Source organism: Heteronotia binoei, chromosome 13 (genome assembly GCF_032191835.1).
Source record: "Heteronotia binoei isolate CCM8104 ecotype False Entrance Well chromosome 13, APGP_CSIRO_Hbin_v1, whole genome shotgun sequence".
NCBI lineage: Eukaryota > Metazoa > Chordata > Lepidosauria > Squamata > Gekkonidae > Heteronotia > Heteronotia binoei.
Genome location: NC_083235.1, coordinates 6,049,299 through 6,057,329, shown reverse-complemented (window position 1 = coordinate 6,057,329; position 8,031 = coordinate 6,049,299). Strand labels below are relative to the sequence as shown.

The window sequence follows — 8,031 nt, the reverse complement described above, 5'->3', positions numbered from 1 at the left end:
AAGGACCAGGCAGGAGGTGATGAGAAAGACTTTTCTCTGCCTGAGACCCTGGAGAGCTGCTGTCAGTGTGAGTAGACAATATTAACTTTGATGGATAAATTCGGTTTAAGGCAGCTTCATGTGTGTGGGGAGGGGCGATGACTCATCCCTAGAGCCTCTGTTTGGCCTGCAGGAGGTCCCAGGTTCAATCTCTGGCATCTTCAGTTGAAATGACCAAACAGCAGGTGATGATGACGATGAAGAAGATACTGGATTTAGATCCTGCTCTCCACTCCAAATCTCAGAGCGGCTCACAATCTCCTGTATCTTCCTCCCGCACAACAGACACCCTGTGAGGTGGGTGGGTCTGAGAGGGCTCTCCCAGCAGCTGCCCTTTCAAGGACAACCTCTTCCAGAGCTATGGCTGACCCAAGACCATTCCAGCAGCTGCAAGTGGAAGAGTGGGGGACCAAAGTCCATTTTCACCCAAGGGGTGGTTAACACATGGAATTCACTGCCACAGGAGGTGGTAGTGGCTGCAAGCATAGCCAGCTTCAAGAGGGGATTGGATAAACATCTGGAGCAGAGGTCCATCAGTGGCTATTAGCCACAGCATATTGTTGGAACTCTCTGTCTGGGGCAGTGACGCTCTGCATTCTTGGTGCTTGGGGTGGGCAACAGTGGGAGGGCTTCTAGTGTCCTGGCCTCACTGATAGACCTCCTGATGGCACCTGGTTTTCTGGCCACTGTGTGACACAGAGTGTTCGACTGGATGGGCCATTGGCCTGATCCAACAGGGCTTATGTCCGGGGCAGTGATGCTCTGTATTTTTGGTATTTGGGAAGGCACAGTGGGAGGGCTTCTAGTGCCCTGGTCCCACTGATGGACCTCCTGATGGCACCTGTTTTTTTTGGCCACTGTGTGACACAGAGTGTTGGACTGGATGGGCCATTGGCCTGATGCAATATGGCTTCTTTTATGTCCTTAAATCTGGTTCTCCCCAATAAGAGCCCGTACACTTAGCCACTACACAAAACTGGCTCTGATGGGAAAGACCTCAGATTGAGCCCCTGGAGAGCTGCTACCAGTCTGAGTAGACAGTACTGAGTTTGATAGACTGATTTGGTATAAGGGAGCTTCATGTGGTTTTTCACATGTGTGCGCATTCTGAGTCAAAAGCATGGGGTTTGCAGTATTAAAGTCGCAGATGCAATTTCCAGCTTCTTCTCAGCTGCCTTTGATTTATTTCCCATTATCAGCCACCAGGCTGGCCTTGCAGGGCGTTTCACACCACGCACAAGTTTCCCAAAACGACACAGCCGATAGCTCCTGAATGACGTACCCGGAAGGCTGGCCGTCTGAGTGCGGCACCTGCCGTGTGACTCCTACACAGAACAGGGAACTTTATCAGCATTGAGTTCTACAACAGATGCACTTATTGTTTCGTAGCTTATTGTCTTTGATGAGCAATTCTGCCAATTGTTTTTTAAACTTCTTTATTCCAGAAAGGGCACTGTGAAGGGGGGGGGGGGACATTGCAAGGTAAAGTTGCCAATCTCCAGGTGGGACCTCCAGGCGGCAGTTCCCCTGGAGGAAATGGCTGCTTTGCAGGGTGGGCTGTACAGCCAATGGAGGCCCCTCCCTGCAGGGCTGCCAACCTCCAGGTGCAGCCTGGAGATAGCCCCTAGATTACAATAGATCTCCAGAATGCAGAGATTAGTTACTCCTTGAGAAGGTGGCTGCTTTGGAAGGGGGGGGGGGGCTCCGTAGCATTTTACCCTACTGAGGTTCCTCACATAGGGTTACCAACCTCCAGGTGAAGCCTGGAGTTCCTCCAGAATTGCAGCTGACTTCTAGTTGACAGATCTGTTCACCGGGGAGGAGGGGAATGGCTGCTTTGGAAGGAGGGCTCTAGGGCATGCTACCCCAAGTGGGGTCCCTCTCCCCCCTCTTTATCCCCTAAAAATCTCCTAACCTAGAGCTGCCGACCCTAGATTTTTGTCTTACTATCTGGCTGTCAGCTGGTTCTCTTTCACTTTTGACATGCTCAGAGGCACTTTGTCCAGGAGGCCAGCATTTTTGACATGCTCAGAGGTGCTTCTGACATGCTCAGAGGCCCTTTTGACATGCTCAGAGGCACTTTGTCCAGGAGGCCAACGTTTTTGATATGCTTAGAGGCGTTTCTGACATGCACAGAGGCGCTTTGTCCAGGAGGCCAGCATTTCTGACATGCTCAGGGGCCCTTTTGACATGCTCAGAGGTCCTTTTGACATGCTCAGAGGCGCTTTGTCCAGGAGGCCAGCATTTCCGACATGCTCAGAGGCACTTCTGACATGCTCAGAGGCCCTTTTGACATGCTCAGAGGTGCTTTGTCCAGGAGGCCAGCATTTCCGACATGCTCAGAGGCGCTTCTGACATGCTCAGAGGCCCTTTTGACATGCTCAGAGGCGCTTTGTCCAGGAGGCCAACGTTTTTGATATGCTCAGAGGCGCTTCTGACATGCTCAGAGGCGCTTTGTCCAGGAGGTCAGCATTTCCGACATGCTCAGAGGTGCTTCTGACATGCTCAGAGGCCCTTTTGACATGCTCAGAGGCGCTTTGTCCAGGAGGCCAACGTTTTTGATATGCTCAGAGGCGCTTCTGACATGCTCAGAGGCGCTTTGTCCAGGAGGCCAGCATTTCTGACAAGCTCAGGGGCCCTTTTGACATGCTCAGAGGTCCTTTTGACATGCTCAGAGGCACTTTGTCCAGGAGGCCAGCATTTCCGACATGCTCAGAGGCACTTCTGACATGCTCAGAGGCCCTTTTGACATGCTCAGAGGCGCTTCGTTCAAGAGGCCAACGTTTTGATATGCTCAGAGCCGCTTTGTCCAGGAGGCCAGTATTTCCGACACACTCAGGGGCCCTTTTGACATGCTCAGAGGTCCTTTTGACATGCTCAGAGGTGCTTTGTCCAGGAGGCCAGCATTTCCGACATGCTCAAGGGCCCTTCTGACATGCTCAGAGGCCCTTTTGACATGCTCAGAGGCGCTTTGTCCAGGAGGCCAGTATTTCCAACATGCTCAGGGGCCCTTCTGACATGCTCAGAGGCCCTTTTGACATGCTCAGAGGTGCTTTTTCCAGGAGGCCAGCATTTCCGACATGCTCAGAGGCCCTTTTGACATGCTCAGAGGCGCTTTGTCCAGGAGGCCAGTATTTCCGACACACTCAGGGGCCCTTTTGACATGCTCAGAGGCGCTTTGTCCAGGAGGCCAGCATTTCCGACACACTCAGGGGCCCTTTTGACATGCTCAGAGGCGCTTTGTCCAGGAGGCCAGCATTTCCCACACGCTCAGGGGCCCTTTTGACATGCTCAGAGGCACTCTGTCCAGGAGGCCAGCCTTTCTTTCCAAGGCGAGCCCGCAGGCAAGCTGGCGAGCCGCCCGGCCTTTCTTGTCTTCCCGCGCCGGGGCTCCCGCGTCTTCTCCGGCTCTCCTTCGGGGGGCGCTCCGTCCCCCCCCCCCCGCCCGCAGCGTGCGCGATTGCAGACCTGCCCGCATCCACACGCGCACACACACATTCGCTCCAGCGCGCCCCCGCGAGTAGGACCCACACACACAGCGGAGGCGCTTCCCCTTTCGCGGGGCTTCCCCTCTCCAAGCGCGCCGAGCCAGCCGCGGCGGCAGCAGCAGGGGGGGGCGGTCGGTGGGGCTTCCCCCAAGGCAGCCCGCGGGCGCCCCCCTTCCCCGGGCCCGCCGCTGCACGGAGCCGCGTCCCCACGACGCCCGGAGCCCTGCTCGGCGTGGGCCCACCCTCCCGCCCTGGATTGCATGCATGCCCGCTGCCGCTGCGAATGCCCGCTGGCCGGAAAGCGGAGCCGGAGCCGGAGCTGCCCGGGCTGCAAAGTCAGGTAAGGCGCGCCGAGGCGGGCTCTGCTGCAGGGCTCTTCGCTGCCGCCGCTTGGCTCTGCCCTGCACGGGCGGGGCCCGATCCCTTGCCGCAGCCCCGAGGCCGCCGCCGGCCTGGCCAGCGACCGGACTGGAGGCGGCGCGGGGTTGGGGGGGTGTTCCGGAACGCGCGCCGGCGGCGGTTCCGGAACGCGTCGATGAGCGAGCCAGAAGAGGCCGCAGCGTCCCCCGCGAGGAAATGGGGGCCTCCGGCGTTTGGGTGGGGAAGGGGGGGGTCGAGCCCTGCTCGCGTCTGCGGTCTCCTGCGGTCGCGTTCACACGACACGCGCTCCCCCCCCCCCCGCAGACCCCCTTCCCACGCGTCGCGTTGCGGGCGGCAGCAGGAGGCGGCCTTCTGGGGCAGATATGGGGCGCGTGGAACGAGGCTTCGTCTGCCGAGCCTCGACACGTGTTCGGGGGGGTCGTGTGTGTGTGTGTGCGGGTCTCCGGGGAGAGGCCGGGCGTCGAGAGGGGAGTTCCTTCCGGCCGGGCTCTCCCGAATCGATTTGCAAACGAGATCCCCCTCCCTCTCCTCCCCCCTCCGGCTGGAGTGTGCGATCCCTAAGTGGGCCTGCAGGTGTGAGAGTGTGTGATCGTGCACGCTTCGTACACGTGCAACGGAGAAGGCGACCTGCTGCAAGCGTGGCTGGGGTTATTTGTACACAAACCCTTCCCACATGTGCTGGGGACGGGCGGGGTGTGTTTGTGTGGCTTGGAAAGCCTCCAGCCGCCTGGCTCTCTGCGGAGGATTCGGAGGCGCATCCGCGCCGTGGGCTCTAATGCAGCGGCGGCCGAACTAGCTTAACGTAAGAGCCCCAGAGAGAATCAACGTGAGGTGTTTGAGAGCCGGGACGGAGGGAGAGGTGGGAAGGAAGCAACTTGAAATGCGTTCGCCAAGCTGTTCTGGCCAAGGTGTCAGCTTGCCCAATGGGAAGTGTGCTCCTACCGAAGTGGGCCACCTTCAATACTACTGTTAAAAATGTTAATGACCTTTTAGTCTCTTGAAAATATAATAGACGTCCCAGTATTATTACTGTAATGCAACTGAGAAGAGCCCCCGTGGGGCAGAGTGGTAAAGCTGCAGTGCTGCAGTCGGAGCCCTCTGCTCATGACCTGAGTCCGAGCCCGGCGGAAGCTGGGTTCAGGTAGCCGGCTCCAGGTTGACTCAGCCTTCCATCCTTCTGAGGTGGGTCAAAGGAGTCCACAGCTTGCTGGGGGGAAAGTGTAGATGACCGGGGAAGGCAATGGCAAACCACCCCGTCAAAAGTCTGACGCTTGTGAAAGCAACGTCACCCCAGAGTCGGAAACGACTGGTGCTTGCACAGGGAACTACCTTGACATTTTTCTTTTTTTAACGCAACTGAAATTTACGTCGTATCACTATTTTACTAAAAATAATCATAACATGTTGCAAAAGTTTTAATTGTACCTTTTTGCCACTACTGCGTTTTTTTGAGTTTTATTTGTTTATTTCTTATAAAAAATTAAATGATAGCCTCAGAGTTGCGGGTGGGCCCCCTTTGTCTCCTTAAAAAGGTACCCTGTGCAAGCACCAGTCGTTTCCGACTCCGGGGTGACGTTGCTTTCACAGCGTTTTCACGGCAGACTTTGTATGGGGTGGTTTGCCGTGGCCTCCCCCAGTCATTTATACTTCCCCCACCCCAGCAAGCTCCTTTGACCGACCTCGGAAGGATGGAAGGCTGAGTCAACCTGGAGTCGGCTACCTGAAACCAGCTTCCGCCGGGATCGAACTCAGGTCATGAGCAGAGGGCTCCGACTGCAGTACCGCAGCTTTACCACTCTGCGGCGCTTTCAGACCCTGTCCGCCACTGGCCATACAATGTGTGTGAAAGAGCCACGTGCGACTCCCAAGCCACAGTTTGGCCACCGCTGCTCTAATGCAAAAGTCTCTCTGCGTCGCCCATGAAAAACTCCCCACATTTTGCAGTGGGGTGCCTGGCTTCTCCTTCCCAGCCCGGGTTCCCCTGCAAAGGTGGATTCCCCTGCATTCAACAGACAGGTTATGCAAGTTGGCGAAGCAGGGGGAGAGGGCATCAGCTCCCAGCTGGCACATTGGGGGGGCACCGCTGCACAAAAAGGCGGCCGAGGGACCGCTGTGGCCCGCTGGTGCTGGGCAATGCGCCTGCCCCTGCTAGCTACCAACCGAGCGCTGTTCCTTTGGACTTTGCGCCCAATAGGAATGAGCGGGTGGGGATATTCCACTGGCCTAGATGAGGCTTGTCTTGAGACCCATTTCGCACTAGACCTTTAATCCTGGTTTCGCCCTGTCCCCCAAGCTAACATCCTACACTAAATAGATCCCAGCAGGCAGCCGTGTTGGTTTGAAGCAACAGAACAAAGCAGTAGACAAATAGTTGCGCCTTTAAGACCAACTAAGTTTTATTCCGAATGTAAACTTTCGCACGCTCTTAAGCGGACTTCATCAGACAAAATGGGAATGCAAGCAGCCATTCTTAGTGTAAACGACACTGAAAAAACACTGGAGGGTGATAAAAAACATTCCTAGAATGTTGCCTAGATTTATAGCACTTCGCACCCACAACAGCAGTCTGCTTTTTTATCACCCTCCAGTGTTGTTTCAGCCCTGCTTTGTCCTAACACTAGCAAACACAGATCCCTATTTGTGATTCTTTTAATCTGCTAAAAACATCCCCATGATTCCCCACTGCCCACTTATATTAAGAATTGCTGCTGGCCGTTCCCTATTTGTCTGATGAAGTCTGCTTAAGGGCATACGAAAGCTGACATTCGGAATAAAACTTCGTTGGTCTTAAAAGGTGACCCTTGTCTACGCTAAAATCAGAGAATCATAGAGTTGGTTTCTCTGATTCTAGCGTAGAATGTCAGCTTGGGCTGAAACAGGCTTAAAGGTCTAGTGTGAAATTGGTCTCAGGCTTCCTCCCCACCCGGTTGTCCTTTTTCCAGAGAGAAAGAAAGAGAGAGAGAGAGCCGCTTGTTTTTCGCTTCCGATCGCTTGGCCAAGCAAGGGACCTTTTCCGCAGAGCTGGGCTTGCCTGCTCTCTCCCAACACCCAAGCGGAGAATCGCCTGCTGCACTGCAAACCGGGGAAGCCAAAGCCTTCTCTCTCTCCTGCCGGGGAGAGCCAGCCAGGGACACGACTCCCTTGTTTTGTTTGTCATTTCCCCACCCCCCTCCTCTTGCAGCAGAGGGGAATCCGAGAGCCCTTCTCTCTTTTGTCTCCCTCTGGGTTGCTTCGGGAATCCCTGAGTACAACATGAGATTGCAGACCTAGCAGGGTGTGTGTTTGTGTGTTTATCGGGGACCCTGCTGGGTTTGCAGTTCCGGAGCCAGCAGCCGCAGGAATAGGCAGCTATCGGTTAGTGGCGGGATACCAGATGCTTGAAACAAGAGGATGGAAATACCTGGCTAGGTTTTCTGCAGTTTTCCCAAGGAACTTGTGAGTGTGTCTGTCCCTGTGGGATTCAGATAGGAAAAGGGAGCAGGGCTTTAATGCTATGAACGTATGAAGCTGCCTTCTACTGAATCAGACCCTGGGTCCATCAAAGTCACTATTGTCTACTCCGACTGGCAGCGGCTCTCCAGGGTCTCAAGCTGAGGTTTTTCATGCCTGTTTTGCCTGGAGCCTTTTTAGTTGGAGATGCCGGGGATTGAACCTGGGACCGTCTGCTTACGAAGCAGATGCTCTACCACTGAGCCACCACCCCTTCCCTATCATATGAGCATATGAAGCTGCCTTCTACTGAATCAGACCCTGGGTCCATCAAAGTCAGTCTTGTCTACTCAGATGGGCAGCGGCTCTCCGGGGTCTCAAGCTGAGGTTTTTCACACCTCTCTGCCTGGATCCTTTTTAGTTGGAGATGCCGGGGATTGAACCTGGGACCTTCTGCTTACCAAGCAGATGCTCTACCACTGAGCCACAGCCCCATTCATGGCTCTCCAGGGTATCAAGCTGAGGTTATTCACGCCTCTTTGCCTGGACCCTTTTTAGTTGGAGATGCCGGGGACTGAACCTGGGACCTCCTGCTTCCCAAGCAGATGCTCTGCCACTGAGCCACCATAGATTCGAGGCCAGTAGCCCTTTTCAAGGCCAGTTAGATGTCCAGAGGCAAAGCTTCCTTTTGTCG

The 8,031-nt window shown here is 55.3% G+C and overlaps 1 non-coding gene across 1 annotated transcript; it reads right to left on the bottom strand.

Annotated features, from left to right (window-relative positions):
• Positions 1-7,539: 7,539 nt before the first annotated feature.
• TRNAT-CGU (transfer RNA threonine (anticodon CGU)) lies at positions 7,540-7,611 on the bottom strand. Its single transcript has one exon. It is a non-coding gene; the product is annotated as a tRNA-Thr (tRNA).
• Positions 7,612-8,031: the final 420 nt, after the last annotated feature.